The 14,622-nt window shown below is 39.7% G+C and overlaps 1 protein-coding gene and 1 non-coding gene across 3 annotated transcripts in view; one reads left to right on the top strand and one right to left on the bottom strand.

Annotated features, from left to right (window-relative positions):
• Positions 1 to 14,622, top strand: part of igsf9b (immunoglobulin superfamily, member 9b) — a 65,628-nt gene that overhangs the window by 5,667 nt on the left and 45,339 nt on the right. The window lies entirely within an intron of this gene.
• Positions 8,296 to 8,377, bottom strand: trnal-aag (transfer RNA leucine (anticodon AAG)). The gene has a single exon. It is a non-coding gene; the product is annotated as a tRNA-Leu (tRNA).

Here is a 14,622-nt window from a genome sequence, read left to right as displayed (position 1 = left end):
CTTGAGTGGGCAAATGTTCATACTTGATGGCGTCTGGCCCGTTGGAGAGGTGTTCTCTTCGCGGATGAATCCCGGTTTTCATTGTTCAAGGCAGATGGCAGACAGCGTGTGTGGCGTCGTGTGGGAGAGCGGTTTGCTGATGTCAATGTTGTAAATCGAGTGGCCCATGGTGGGGGCGGGGTTATGGACAACGAACGCAAGTACATTTTATTGACGGCATTTTTGAATGCGCAGAGATACCGTGACGAGATCCTGAAGCCCATTGTCGTGTCCTTCACCCGAGACCATCACCTCATGTTGCAGCACGACAATGCACGGCCCCATGTTGCAAGGATCTGTACATAACTCCTGGAAAATGAAAACATCCCAGTTCTTGCATGGCCAGCATACTCATGTCACCCATTGAGCATGTTTGGGATGGTGTGGATTGGCGTATACGACGGCGTGTTCCAGTTCCTGACAATATCCAGCAACTTCGCACAGCCATTGAAGAGGAGTGGACCAACATTCCGCAGGCCACAATCTACAACCTGATCAACTCCATGCGAAGGAGATGTGTTGCACTGCGTGAGGCAAATGGTGGTCCCACCAGATACTGACTGCTTTTATGACATCACCCCAGACCCCCAATAAAGCAAAATTGCACATTTCAGAGTGGCCTTTTATTGTGGACAGCCTAAGGCACACCTGTGCAATAATAATGCTGTTTAATCAGCATCTTGATATGCCACACCTGGGAGGTGGGATGGATTAGCTTGTCAAATAAAAAATGCTCACTAACAAAGATTTAGACATATTTGTGAACAATATTTGAGAGGAATAGGTCTTTTGTGTATATACTAAAAAAATTACATCTTTGAATTCAACTCATGAAAAATGGGAGGACAAAAAAAGGGCTGTGTTTATCTTTTTGTTCATTATATAAAACCTTACTGGAGGTGTTTGGATGTTTTTAAGGGCTTTCTGGGCAGAATAGAGCGGTGTCCATAGGCATTGTAAGCAGACTTTTGATCGTATTTATTTAATATTTAGAATGCGGAAAAAAATAAAATAAAAAACATCCATCGTCATGTGCTTCAAAATGATTGTGAATGTTAGAAAAAAATATTTGGAACTTTGCCTGTAATTTACAATCCTTATTAGGGACAAGAACATACATATATTTTTTAATGCATCCACCCCCCTTTTTTTCTTTGTGAGGATTATGAGTCATTCTTCATCTAAACGGGAATATCAACATCCTAACAGTTGAAATCCCAGTGAGAGCAGACATTGTACAGTAATTGATGTTTTATTATGTTTGATGGCTCTCATGAAGTCTGCCATGAATGTAGTGTTGTTATTGTAATAATAATAATAATAATACCTGGGATTTATATAGCGCTTTTCTAAGTACCCAAAGTCGCTTTACATGTAGAACCCATCAATCATTCACACCTGGTGGTGGTAAGCTACTTTCATAGCCACAGCTGCCCTGGGGTAGACTGACGGAAGCGTTGCTGCAATTTGCGCCAACGGCCCCTCCGACCACCACCTATCATTCATCATTCAATTCACCGGTGTGAGTGGCACCGGGGGCAAGGGGTGAAGTGTCCCGCCCAAGGACACAACGGCAGCGATTTTTGCATGGTAAGAGGCAGGGAGCGAACCTGCAACCCTCAGGTTTCTGGCACGGTTGCTCTACCCTCTATGCCATGCCGCCCATGTTGTAGGAAAAAGCGAATGCTGTGATTTGTTTGGGAATTTTATGCACTGTCGTATGCTTAAAATGAGCAAATTACACAAGTGTTACATATTATGAATGTGCCTACTACTACATTACATATATACTTAAAGGATGTGTATAAAACCTTGATGGAAGGTTTTGGACGTTCTAAGGGCTTAATAGGCAGAATAGAGCGACTCCCATCAGCTCTATTGTAATTGGTTGTTTGATAGCATTTATTTACTCGTTAGAATGCGTAAAAAAATAAAAACATACAGTCATGGTCAAAAGTTTACATACACTTGTAAAGACCATAATGTCATGGCTGTCTTGAGTTTCCAATAATTTCTACAACTCTTATTTTTTTGTGATAGAGTCATTGGAGCACATACTTGTTGGTCACAAAAAACATTCATGAAGTTTGGTTCTTTTATGAATTTATTATGGGTCTACTGAAAATGTGACCAAATCTGCTGCGTCAAAAGTATACATACAGCAATGTTAATATTTGGTTACATGTCCCTTGGCAAGTTTCACTGCAAAAAGGTGGTATTGGTAGCCATCCACAAGCTTCTGGCAAGTGTCTAGTTGAAGTTTTGACCACTCCTCTTGACAAAATTGGTGCAGTGCAGCTACATTTGTTGGTTTTCTGACATGGACTTGTTTCTTCAGCATTGTCCACACGTTTAAGTCAGGACTATGGGAAGGCCATTCTAAAACCTTAATTGTAGCCTGATTTAGCCATTCCTTTACCACTTTTGACGTGGTAAAGAAATACATTTTTGACCACGACTGTATGTGTGCTTGTCTTGCATAAGGATTGTGAATGACATTCAAAATTCCAAGAAAGTTTTGTTTTGCCGGCGCACCAAGCTGAAGTAAGGTTAAAACACAGTATAATGTACATAATATCTTAGTATTATTGAAAAACTAAAAGAATTATTTATGACTGAAAAAGTGGTCACACTTGACTTCGTTCATTCAACCGTTTTCAACTTTCCGCCTCAGCCGCTTTGGTCCGTCGGCGTAACTTATCCGCTGTCACTTCCGTCGCGTCTTCCTTGTCGTGTTTTGGCTTTTTGTTGTGAATTTTGCTATCGTGCTATAGCTGAAAGTCCTTGTGTTATGGCTTCATGTTGTTGTGTTGTGGTGTTTGCATTTGTCGTGACTTTTATCTGCTATTGTCGCGGTTTATATTCGAGTACCTTGAAGGTAGAAAAGCGCTATACAAGTAAGTGTAACCCATGTTAGAATGAGAGTAATAGCAGGTCAAATCACTGCATGTCATTTAACCTGAAAAGATTTGGTTGCACTTATTTTCTCAGGTAAACATACTGTTAATTCGACCTGAAAATATGTTGATTGCACTTTATGTGTGATATTAATATTTTATTTTTTATGTTGGAAAAACTACAGCAAAAGTAGCAGCAGGTAAATCTACTGTTAAAATGTTGGTTACCGTACTTCAATAAAAAAGTTATTGAATATTGACAATGGGAGCCGAAAAGGTTTCCTCCTATTAAAGGGTCTTTTTGCAAAATTTACACAGATGTCTAGAGGGTGCTAACTTTCCAAGGTATTTTAAACAGTAAATCCTGCTCTCTTGAGACTTTTAGGGCGTATCATGTACGTACGTAACTAGAGATGTTCGATAATGGCTTTTTTGCCGATATCTGATATTCCGATATTGTCCAACTTTGATTACCGATTCCGATATCAACCGATACCGATATACACAGTCGTGGAATTAACAAAGTATTATGCCTAATTTTGTTGTGATGCCCCGCTGGATGCATTAAACAATGTAACAAGGTTTTCCAAAATAAATCAACTCAAGTTATGGAAAAAAATGCCAACATGGCACTGCCATATTTATTATTGAAGTCACAAAGTGCATTATTTTTTTTAACATGCCTCAAAACAGCAGCTTGGAATTTGGGACATGCTCTCTCTGAGAGAGCATGAGGAGGTTGAGGTGAGTGGGTTTGGGGGGGCGGAGTTATCGGGTAGGGGGTAGCGGGGGGTGTATATTGTAGCGTCCCGGAAGAGTTAGTGCTGCAAGGGGTTCTGGGTATTTGTTCTGTTGTGTTTATGTTGTGTTACGGTGCGGATGTTCTCCCGAAATGTGTTTGTCATTCTTGTTTGGTGTGGGTTCACAGTGTGGCGCATATTTGTAACAGTGTTAAAGTTGTTTATACGGCCACCCTCAGTGTGACCTGTATGGCTGTTGACCAAGTATGCATTGCATTCACTTGTGTGTGTGTGAAAAGCCGTAGATATTATGTGACTGGGCCGGCACGCAAAGGCGGTGCCTTTAAAGTTTATTGGCGCTCTGTACTTCTTCCTACGTCCGTGTACACAGCGGCATTTTAAAAAGTCATACATTTTCTTTTTGAAACCGATACCGATAATTTTGAAACCGATACCGATAATTTCCGATATTACATTTTAAAGCATTTATCGGCCGATAACATCGGACATCTCTATAGGTAACACATGCTTTGCATTAGCTTTGGGTGTTGTTAGCTAATAATAGCGATTTGGGTAGCTAGCATTAGCTGTCATTGAATGTATATTCAGCAATATAGGACACTTCAGCTGCAGAATGTACTTTATAGGGCTAAAAGTTACAGAATCGATTTCAACTCACTTAATCGTTTTGGACCATATCGTTCTAAATAGACTAATATCGTCGCTGAATTCAATCGGCAATGTGAAATTATGATTCAAATCAAATCATTGTTAAAACGAATCCTTATACCCCTCCTCTTTATTTATTTGTGTTATTTATACGTGTCATTTTTTGTATAGTAGGCTCAATTGCTGCCAGTGAACTTAATATAGAAAACATTCAATCCTTTCTCATTAGCCCTTATTGATGGACCCTGCGGCTTCACGCATTAGACTAGCAGAAATTGCTGTGGTAATCCATAAACAGCCGGCTTTCCTGCTCACGAGACCAGGGTTCCACCACGCGTGTGCCCACCGCGTGCTTAGTTCATTTCCCTTTGTTCAAAAAAATGAAATAAATCATTGAATTTATTTAAGTAGGTTTCTGTGCCAGGGAACATAACCAATGAATTGATTGGTGTGAATTCTGGTCCAACCAGTCATGTTTGGATTGATTGTTCACAGTCGAAGAATGAATGCACCAATTGTGCACTCAAACTTGACATTATTTGACGTTTTTGATGTGAAGAAGGTGGTGGACAGTGGCAGGGTGGTGCAAGCTTGTAAATCACAAGGTGCTCACATTACATTTTGTAGAATTAGGGTTTGTCAAGGGTCAAGGTGGTACCAGAAATTGAGGTTTTAGTTTCTGATAAAAAAATGCAATTCCAGTGTTCACTCCCAAAAAACTCTTACAGGGACAAAAAGACTGGGATGGCAGGCTTTTTATCCTGTTATGGTAGATAGGGATGTAGCGATAGTAACAATAGTAACCACGGTAAAACTCCCAACAGTTAAAGTTAAAGTACCACTGATAGTCACACACACACTAGGTGGGGTGAAATTATCCTCTGCATTTGACCCATCCCCTTGTTCCACCCCCTGGGCGGTGAGGGGAGCAGTGAGCAGCAGCGGGGGCCGTGCTCGGGAATCATTTTGGTGATTTAACCCCCAATTCCAACCCTTGATGCTTGAGTGCCAAGCAGGGAGGTAACGGGTCCCATTTTTATAGTCTTTGGTATGAGTATTACCACTTTGAATTAAAATGATGGAAAAACCGTGACTGAAGACTGCACTTTGATAAACTCACAGGCTGACTAACGCCAGCTTTTTTCCGCTTAAATGCTAACATGAAAACAAGAGACATTAACCTCTTTCCCCATTAAGAAACAACAAACCCCAATCTAAACGTATATGAACACATTGCTGTCTGAGCAACTAAACTATTTACTTGTGCACATTGAACCTACAAGCTGAGCTCTCTTAGGACAGAGTGATCGTTATACTCAGAGGAGTACAAGACAGAGGTGTTTTTACAGAGTAGGACGCCACAAGGCCCGCCAGAAATATTAAATAATAATAATAGATTTCATTTGTTACACACTTTTCATTGAAATACATTTTTAAGTGCTACAGTACAAACCAATAGTTAACACAATAAAAGCGGAGCCATTCAAAAAGTTAAAGTACTAAGACTAAAATGTTATCAGTGAAACATAAGAAACACAAAATATGCAAAATAGTGGGTTTTCTAACTGTGTTCATTTTAGTTATTTAAAAAAGAGTAACTTGGTAAAAATATTTCAGTTGGTTATATATTAGGGGTGTGGGAAAAAATCGATTCGAATTCGAATCGCGATTCTCACGTTGTGCGATTCAGAATCGATTCTCATTTTTTTTAAATCTATTTATTTTTTTGTATTTTTTGTATTTTTTTGTATTTTTTATTTTTTAAATTAATCAATCCAACAAAACAATACACAGCAATACCATAAAAATGCAATCCAATTCCAAAACCAAACCCGACCCAGCAACACTCAGAACTGCAATAAACAGAGCAATTGAGAGGAGACACAAACACGACACAGAACAAACCAAAAGTAGTGAAACAAAAATTAATATTATCAACAACAGTATCAATATTAGTTACAATTTCAACATAGCAGTGATTAAAAATCACTCATTGACATTATCATTAGACATTTATAAAAACAACAACAACAACAAAACAATAGTGTCACAGTGGCTTACACTTCATCGCATCTCATAAGCTTGACAACACACTGTGTCCAATATTTTCACAAACATAAAATAAGACATATTTTTGGTTCATTTAATAGTTAAAACAAATTTACATCATTGCAATCAGTTGATAAAACATTGTCCTTTACAATTATAAAAGCTTTTTACAAAAATCTACGACTCTGCGTGCATGTCAGCAGACTGGGGTAGATCCTGCTGAAATCCTATGTATTGAATGAATAGAGAAGCGTTTTGAATCGGGAAAAAAATTGTTTTTGAATCGAGAATCGTGTTGAATTGAAAAAAAAAAATCGATTTTGAATCGAATCTTGACCCCAAGAATCGATATTGAATCGAATCGTGGGACACCCAAAGATTCACAGCCCTATTATATATGTACTTTTTGAGCACATTCAAAAATACCGCGTTATCATTTTGGTCACGATAACTCTAATGAGAAATGTTCATATCGTTACATATCTGATAGTAGAGGAGCAAGGCAGTCAACAACGGGGTTAATCATTTTGTTTACCTTGAATCTGCCTTTTACATACAGTATTAGTATTAATGTTTTATTCGAGACTGCTGCCCGACTTACAGAAGTACAAAGTATGTCACTTGCAACTTCCGAAGTCCGACCTATGACGTTACAGTCAAACTTAAACAAGGACTGCAACTAAAAAAAATACATTGTTTGTCAAGAGAAAATGTGACATTCAGCAATGCAACAACACATTTTTAAATACAGTGGTACCTCGGTTTTTGTACGCCACTTTTCGGTGAAAATTTTCACTCAAAATAAGCCTTCTCCGTTATCGAATGGCCAAATATTGTGAGTAACAAGCTAGTGCCGTGGATTATTCCACTAAATCGAGGGCCCAGACAAATAACTCCAACATGGCTTGAATGCAGCTGAGATAGGCTCCGCGAAAGGTGAAGCGGTAGAAAATGGATGGATGGATGGACGGACGCATGCCAGCACTTTGATAAAGTAGTGAAGTGAAGTGAATTATATTTATATAGCGCTTTTCTGTAGTGACTCAAAGCGCTTTACATAGTGAAAACCCAATATCTAAGTTACATTTAAACCAGTGTGGGTGGCACTGGGAGCAGGTGGGTAAAGTGTCTTGCCCAAGGACACAACGGCAGTGACTAGGATGGTGGAAGCGGTTATCGAACCTGCAATCCTCAGGTTGATGGCACGGCCACTCCACCAACCGAGCTATACCTCGTTAAGTCTTCAACTAATGTGTAAATGTTCATTAATCCATTTCATTCTTTGTTTTTATGTATTTCGCATTGTTCTCAGAACGTAAAACTAAAATGCTTTCCTATAAAAATGTGATTTGTGTTAATATTTTTGGGTGTCTGGAACTGATTAATTGGGTTTACATTATTTATTGTGAGGAAACATTGTATTGTTTTTTGTTGTATTGCTTTTGGCACAAATTACTGACGAAACTGAGGTACCAATGTACATTCTACTAAGTAGCTTTACAACAGTTACCTTGCAAAGCCGGTTTCTACCACCTACTGTATGTAGCTTGGATGGGAGAGAGGCCGTGCCAGCAACTCGAGGGTTACAGGTTCGATTCCAGCTTCCGCCGTTGTGTCCTTGGGCAAGACACTTCCCCAACCTTGCTCCCAGTGTCACCTACACTGGTGTATGAATGTGCAGGACTCCCTTGAAAAAGAGATTCTAAATCCCAAATTTGATTCTATCCTGGGTAAATAAAGGTTAAAAAAAAAACAAGCGAGAGAATAGATCCTATTCCGAATAAGTTTAGATGTTTTTTTGTTGCATTTATATGAGTGTCACGATTGTTTTGTGATGCAAAATTAATCAGTTTTGGATCCCGAGAGGAAATAGGGGAAGTTGGCCTGGGGAAAAATACATTTGGCAGCGGTGGGATTTGAACCCACGCCTCCAAAGAGACTGGAGCCTTAATCCAGCGCCTTAGACCGCTCGGCCACGCTACCTTGAGCAAGTCACAGAGTTACCTGTCAATATCCGGTCTGATATGAGTTGTCCACTTCTTTTGTAATTATACTAAATACATTTGACATTTGACAATAGCAAAAGAGTAGGTGCTGTTTGTCAATACTTCTATCTGCCACTTCTTTTATGCACCTGTGAAAGTGTTGGCTTAAATAATACTTGCCTTCCCCCGCCAAACTGGTTTACACTAACACTGCAGTCTACGTCAGGATTAACAAGGATTAAAAACAAAGTAATGCTGCTGCTTAACAGAACAGTCTCTGTCACTAGTGTCAATCATTGCTGTGCTTTGGAGACACGCACACGCACGCACGCACGCACGCACGCACGCACGCACGCACGCACGCACGCACGCACGCACACACACACACACACACACACACACACACACACACACACACACACGCACACGCACACACACACACACACTTATGGGAAGTACAAACAAAAGCAATGTGCCACCTAGTTTCAAGCCTCTTGTATGTTCATGATTCACGACAATTAAATAATCGTTACCTACTGCTATTTCCTCTATATGTATCTGATCATAGTGCGACGCCACAGCGAAATAGAAACCGCCACACCTTAAAAATGAGTATCTTTTACGAGGAAACAAATTGAAAGTAATATGCATGTATACAGTCGTGGTCAAAAGTTTACATACACTTGTAAAGAACATAATGTCATGGCTGTCTTGAGTTTCCAATAATTTCTACAACTCTTATTTTTTTGTGGTAGAGTGATTGGAGCACATACTTGTTGGTCACAAAAAACATTCATGAAGTTTGGTTCTTTTATGAATTTATCACGGGTCTACTGAAAATGTGACCAAATGTGCTGGGTCAAAAGTATACATACAGCAATGTTAATATTTGGTTGCATGTCCCTTGGCAAGTTTCACTGCAATAAGGCGCTTTTGGTAGCCATCCACGAGCTTCTGGCAAGCTTCTGGTTGAATTTTTGACCACTCCTCTTGACAAAATTGGTGAAGTTCAGCTAAATTTGTTGGTTTTCTGACATGGACTTGTTTCTTCAGCATTGTCCACACGTTTAAGTCAGGACTTTAGGAAGGCCATTCTAAAACCTTAATTCTAGCCTGATTTAGCCATACCTTTACCACTTTTGACGTGTGTTTGGGGTCATTGTCCTGTTGGAACACCCAACTGCGCTCAAGGCCCAACCTCCGGGCTGATGATTTTAGGTTGTCCTGAAGAATTTGGAGGTAATCCTCCTTTTTTATTGTCCCATTTACTATCTGTAAAGCACCAGTTCCATTGGCTGCAAAACAGGCCCAGAGCATAATGTTACCACCACCATACTTAACGGTAGGTATTGTGCCAAACAGCTCTTTCCTCCAGAAGGTCTTATCTTTGTCCATGTGATGTCAGATGAAACAAAAATTGAGCTGTTTGGCCACAATACCCAGCAATATGTTTGGAGGAGAAAATGTGAGGCCTTTAATCCCAGGAACACCACACCTACCGTCAAGCATGGTGGTGGTAGTATTATGCTCTGGGCCTGTTTTGCTGCCAATGGAACTGGTGCTTTACAGAGAGTAAATAGAACAATGAAAAAAGGAGGATTACCTCCAAATTCTTCAGGACAACCTAAAATCATCAGCCCGGAGGTTGGGTCTTGGGCGCAGTTGGGTGTTCCAACAGTACATTGACCCCAAACACACGTCAAAAGTGGTAAAGGAATGGCTAAATCAGGCTAGAATTAAGGTTTTAGAATGGCCTTCCCAAAGTCCTGACTTAAACGTGCGGACAATGCTAAAGAAACAAGTCCATGTCAAAAAACCAACAAATTTAGCTGAACTGCATCAATTTTGTCAAGAGGAGTGGTCAAATATTCAACCAGAAGCTTGTGGATGGCTACCAAAAGCGCCTTATTGCAGTGAAACTTGCCAAGGGACATGTAACCAAATATTAACATTGCTGTATGTATACTTTTGACCCAGCAGATTTGGTCACATTTTCAGTAGACCCATAATAAATTCATAAAAGAACCAAACTTCATGATTTTTTTTTGTGACAAACAAGTATGTGCTCCAATCACTCTATCACAAAAAATAAGAGTTGTAGAAATGATTGGAAACTCAAGACAGCCATGACATTATGTTCTTTACAAGCGTATGTAAACTTTTGACCACGACTGTATATAGCCTATTATTTACGGACTTTTGACTGGTGTTGCAAAAAAAATGTGGCCACTGAAAAACAGCAAAATGAGCAAATCAGTAATCTTGAAATATAAAAACACTGCCACAGTATTTTTCAACTTTCATTCTATTTTTCCTGTTGATATGGAGAAATTTATAATTTTTTAAGTGAAGTTTTCCTTGTAAAATCTAGTATCTTTATATAAGAGTAGCTGAAAAAAAGCTTCCCCTACTTGAAAGACCAGCTGGTATACAGCCTGTGTTACATTGTACAATTATAACAATTATATAGAGTTAAACGATATGACAAAAAATATGTTAATATTAATTACTAAAAACACAGACTTGTTTTTAAATGTATGTAAAGAATGGTTAGCATTAAAAAAAATATATATATATATATGGGTGGGTTCGGGTTCGGGGGTTTTGGCACGCCCCTCATTGCCTCCTCGGCCGCCACGGGCTCCGGGGACTGCGGTTTGGGGCCTTCCATTCCCGTGCAGAGACCTCGCTGAGGGTGTAAGGTTTTCTGTTTTAAAATTTTTTTTTAATTTAATTTAATTTTGTTTTTATTGGAGGCGGATTGGGTGGTCAGTTGTCTTCACTTCCAGTTCACGTGTGGCGTCGCGTGGGTTTCACTTCCTGTTGGGCGGCGTCCGTGCCCGTCTGTTCCAGCCTTGCGCTGTGGGGTCTGTGTCGGTGGCTTGATGCGTGGGCAGCGCAGCCCTCTTGTTTGGTGTGTGGCTGGTCTCCATTGTCATCAACAATTATGCAAATTATACGATGATGTCACATTGACCACGCCCACAGCCACACCCCGACCGCCACATGTATATTGGCAAGCTGGGGGAAACCTGCATTATTAAAGAGTGTATTCAAGTGTGATAGCAGAGATTCATATGGAGGGACACATCCCACCAGCTGTTGTGACATCCAGAATTAATGTCAAACTTGATGTGAGCACAAATAAGGTTGTTTTTATTCATTCTTAATTTTTAATGAGGTCGCATTTCACTGGAGATTGTTTGATACAGTGCATTGTGTTGAGTTTGTTTTTGGAGATCGGTAGCAAGGCTAAAATAAACCTTAGATTTGAGAAAACAAGCATCTGCAGAGGTCGAGCACAGCCCAATATCCAGGAACGCCAGAAATATATACAGTAAACGCCAACTTTCATAGAATCTCAGTAAACACAATAAAACGCAAGAGTATAGTATAGTGTTAAGTGTTCATTTCTCACTTACTGTGTTGATGTTCTGTACATGTGAATGGTTGTTGGTCCCTATGTGCCCTGCGTTGTAGGCGGTCTATTGCTTGTACTGAACTGGCATAGGTGAAAAGACCCATAGCATCCAGATAACCAAAATTTGACTAACACATCCTCTTAATGGATGTCGTGCTCCTGAAAATTAACCTGACAGTCATTTCCTAAAATATCAATTCGTTTTTCAGTAATGGGTAGATACAGTAACTAACTGTACTTGGACCTCACCCTTTCCATCGCCAGACTGGATATGTCACCACCTCTTATCGATAATCCTTATCGATTTATCGATACTTTTACCTGTATGTAATTTGTGGAAATAAAGATGGGAAAAAATTCATTCTAATTAGCATTTCTATTAGCACAAGAAATTGAACACATTCAACATAATGTACTTTAACATGTCAAAGCGGGGAAGTCTTTTATCAACACATGTTTTTTAGGTCTTAAATAGAGATGTCCGATAATGGCTTTTTTGCCAATATCAGATATTCCGATATTGTCCAACTCTTAATTACCGATTCCGATATCAACCGATACCGATATATACAGTCGTGGAATTAACACATTATTATGCCTAATTTTGTTGTGATGCCCCGCTGGATGCATTAAACAATGTAACAAGGTTTTCCAAAATAAATCAACTCAAATTATGGAAAAAAAATGCCAACATGGCACTGCCATATTTATTATTGAAGTCACAAAGTGCGTAATTTTTTTTAACATGCCTCAAAACAGCAGCTTGGAATTTGGGACATGCTCTCCTTGAGAGAGCATGAGGAAGTTGAGGTGGGCAGGGTTGGAGGGGGCGGGGTTGAGGTGGGTGCGGGGGGGGGGGGGGGTGGTCTGGTAACAAATGGAAGAATAATGAATTCCCAAGAAAAACAGCAGGTCTGGCGGTGGTTTGGCTTCAAGTGGGAATATGTCAAACAGACAACCGTAATTTGTCAAGTGTGGGGCAAAAACGTTGCTATAAAAAGTAGCATTACTGCTGTAACAAACAGTTCAGGGTGTCCCAAGTTACCGCGTGTTAGGTAAGGAGGAGGAGTTTTGTCCCTCCAGAGTTGTTGCTGTAGGGCTGTGACGTAGGATGTGTGTGGTTGTGGAAGGAGGTGTGTGATGTTGACATTAAAGAAGCGGTGGCTACCGAACCTGCTCTAATGTCTCCCGTTTATTATTTTATTAGATAAGTATACTGTATAGGCGAACCCGGGACAATCGGCTACACTGCTAATATGTAGCATCATCTGAAAAGTCACCCGCTAGACAATGAAGAGGGCTTACTCCGCACGTCAATATCTCCGTTCGGTGCCACACGTCCACACCATCAAAATGCCGAGGCAAACATTTCCAGATCAACACCGTATGAAAACAATAGTGATTTTTTTAGTTGTGATTTCCTTCTCTGCATGAAAGTTTAAAAGTAGCATATATGAATGCAGTATGAAGAAGAATGTTTTAATGTAGACACATAGAATCATCATACTGCTATGATTATATGCATCAAGTGTTCATTCAAGGCTAAGGCAAAATATCGAGATATATATCGTGTATCGCGATATGGCCTTAAAATATCGCGATATTAAAAAAAGGCCATATCTCCCAGCCCTATGACCAATTATGCGTTGCATTCACTTGTGTGTGTGAGAAGCCGTAGATATCATGTGATTGGGCCGGCATGTAAAGACAGTGCCTTTATGGTTTATTGGCGCTCTGTACTTCTCCCTACGTCCGTGTACCACTCCGTACAGCGACGTTTTAAAAAGTCATACATTTCACTTTTTGAAACCGATACCGATAATTTCCGATATTACATTTTAAAGCATTTATCGGCCGATAATATCGGCAGTCCGATATTATCGGACATATCTAGTCTTAATTAAGTCAAATATGTGTATTTTGCGAGGTGAAATGCAGTTATGTCATATTCTTGTACAAAGCACACAGATCCGTCTCTGTGTTTCTACTCATTACGATTACACTTCTAAATGGCATTCATGTGCAGAGAACATACCTTTTACATCAAATATCATATCAAATATATCATATAAATCAATACAATCAATTAGCATGTTATGTGGGAGTGCACTTTGTAACAATATGAATTGTTATTTGTATTTGTGTTGTACACGGACGTATTTGAGTGACGGACCGGAAGCCATACTGAGTGTTGACCGCTACGGATTTATATGTGTGTGTAGTGTGTATTATATAAATAAAAAGACTTAGTGAGCAAATGTAATGCTTGATCGTCCAGTTTTAGTCATAAGACAGAACTTGAGTTTGTTATATTTTTCAATCCAATCTTCGACCAAAACCTTTCTTCTTTGAAGTCAGAATCATCAAAATGGTCGCTGCAAATTACACTTCTCTCATTTGGTCCGTCCTATTTTGCTTGAGTCAATTTGACTGGAGAGGTCCCGTCTTTTCTCTTATTTCCATCATTTGAAAATGTATGCAGGCTGAACCCCTTTTTTAGTTGTATTGCTACAACCTGCAACAATGCATCTGTCAGACATACTTGATCATTTCTACAAATCCTGCACAAAAATAACGTGATTCTGGCAGAAGATGCAATACAACATTGCGTCCAGTCTTCTGTGGGTCACGTCAGCAGGCTGATTCAGACGCGCCCACATTTTGGAGCTGAAAGTAGCCTTTCCAAAATTAAAGATTTAAGGTTTATTATCATTGTCATTCTCCATGTTACATACTGTGAACTGAGCCTAAAATCACTACCGTGTCTATTTTTTTTTGTTGGGGGCTACCTATAGACCAGTGGTTCTTAACCTGGGTTCGAT

This window comes from Nerophis lumbriciformis, linkage group LG12, assembly GCF_033978685.3.
Source record: "Nerophis lumbriciformis linkage group LG12, RoL_Nlum_v2.1, whole genome shotgun sequence".
Classification (NCBI taxonomy): Eukaryota; Metazoa; Chordata; class Actinopteri; order Syngnathiformes; family Syngnathidae; genus Nerophis; species Nerophis lumbriciformis.
The sequence above is the reverse complement of the archived record's forward strand: the minus strand, read 5'-3'. Positions and strand labels throughout refer to the sequence as shown.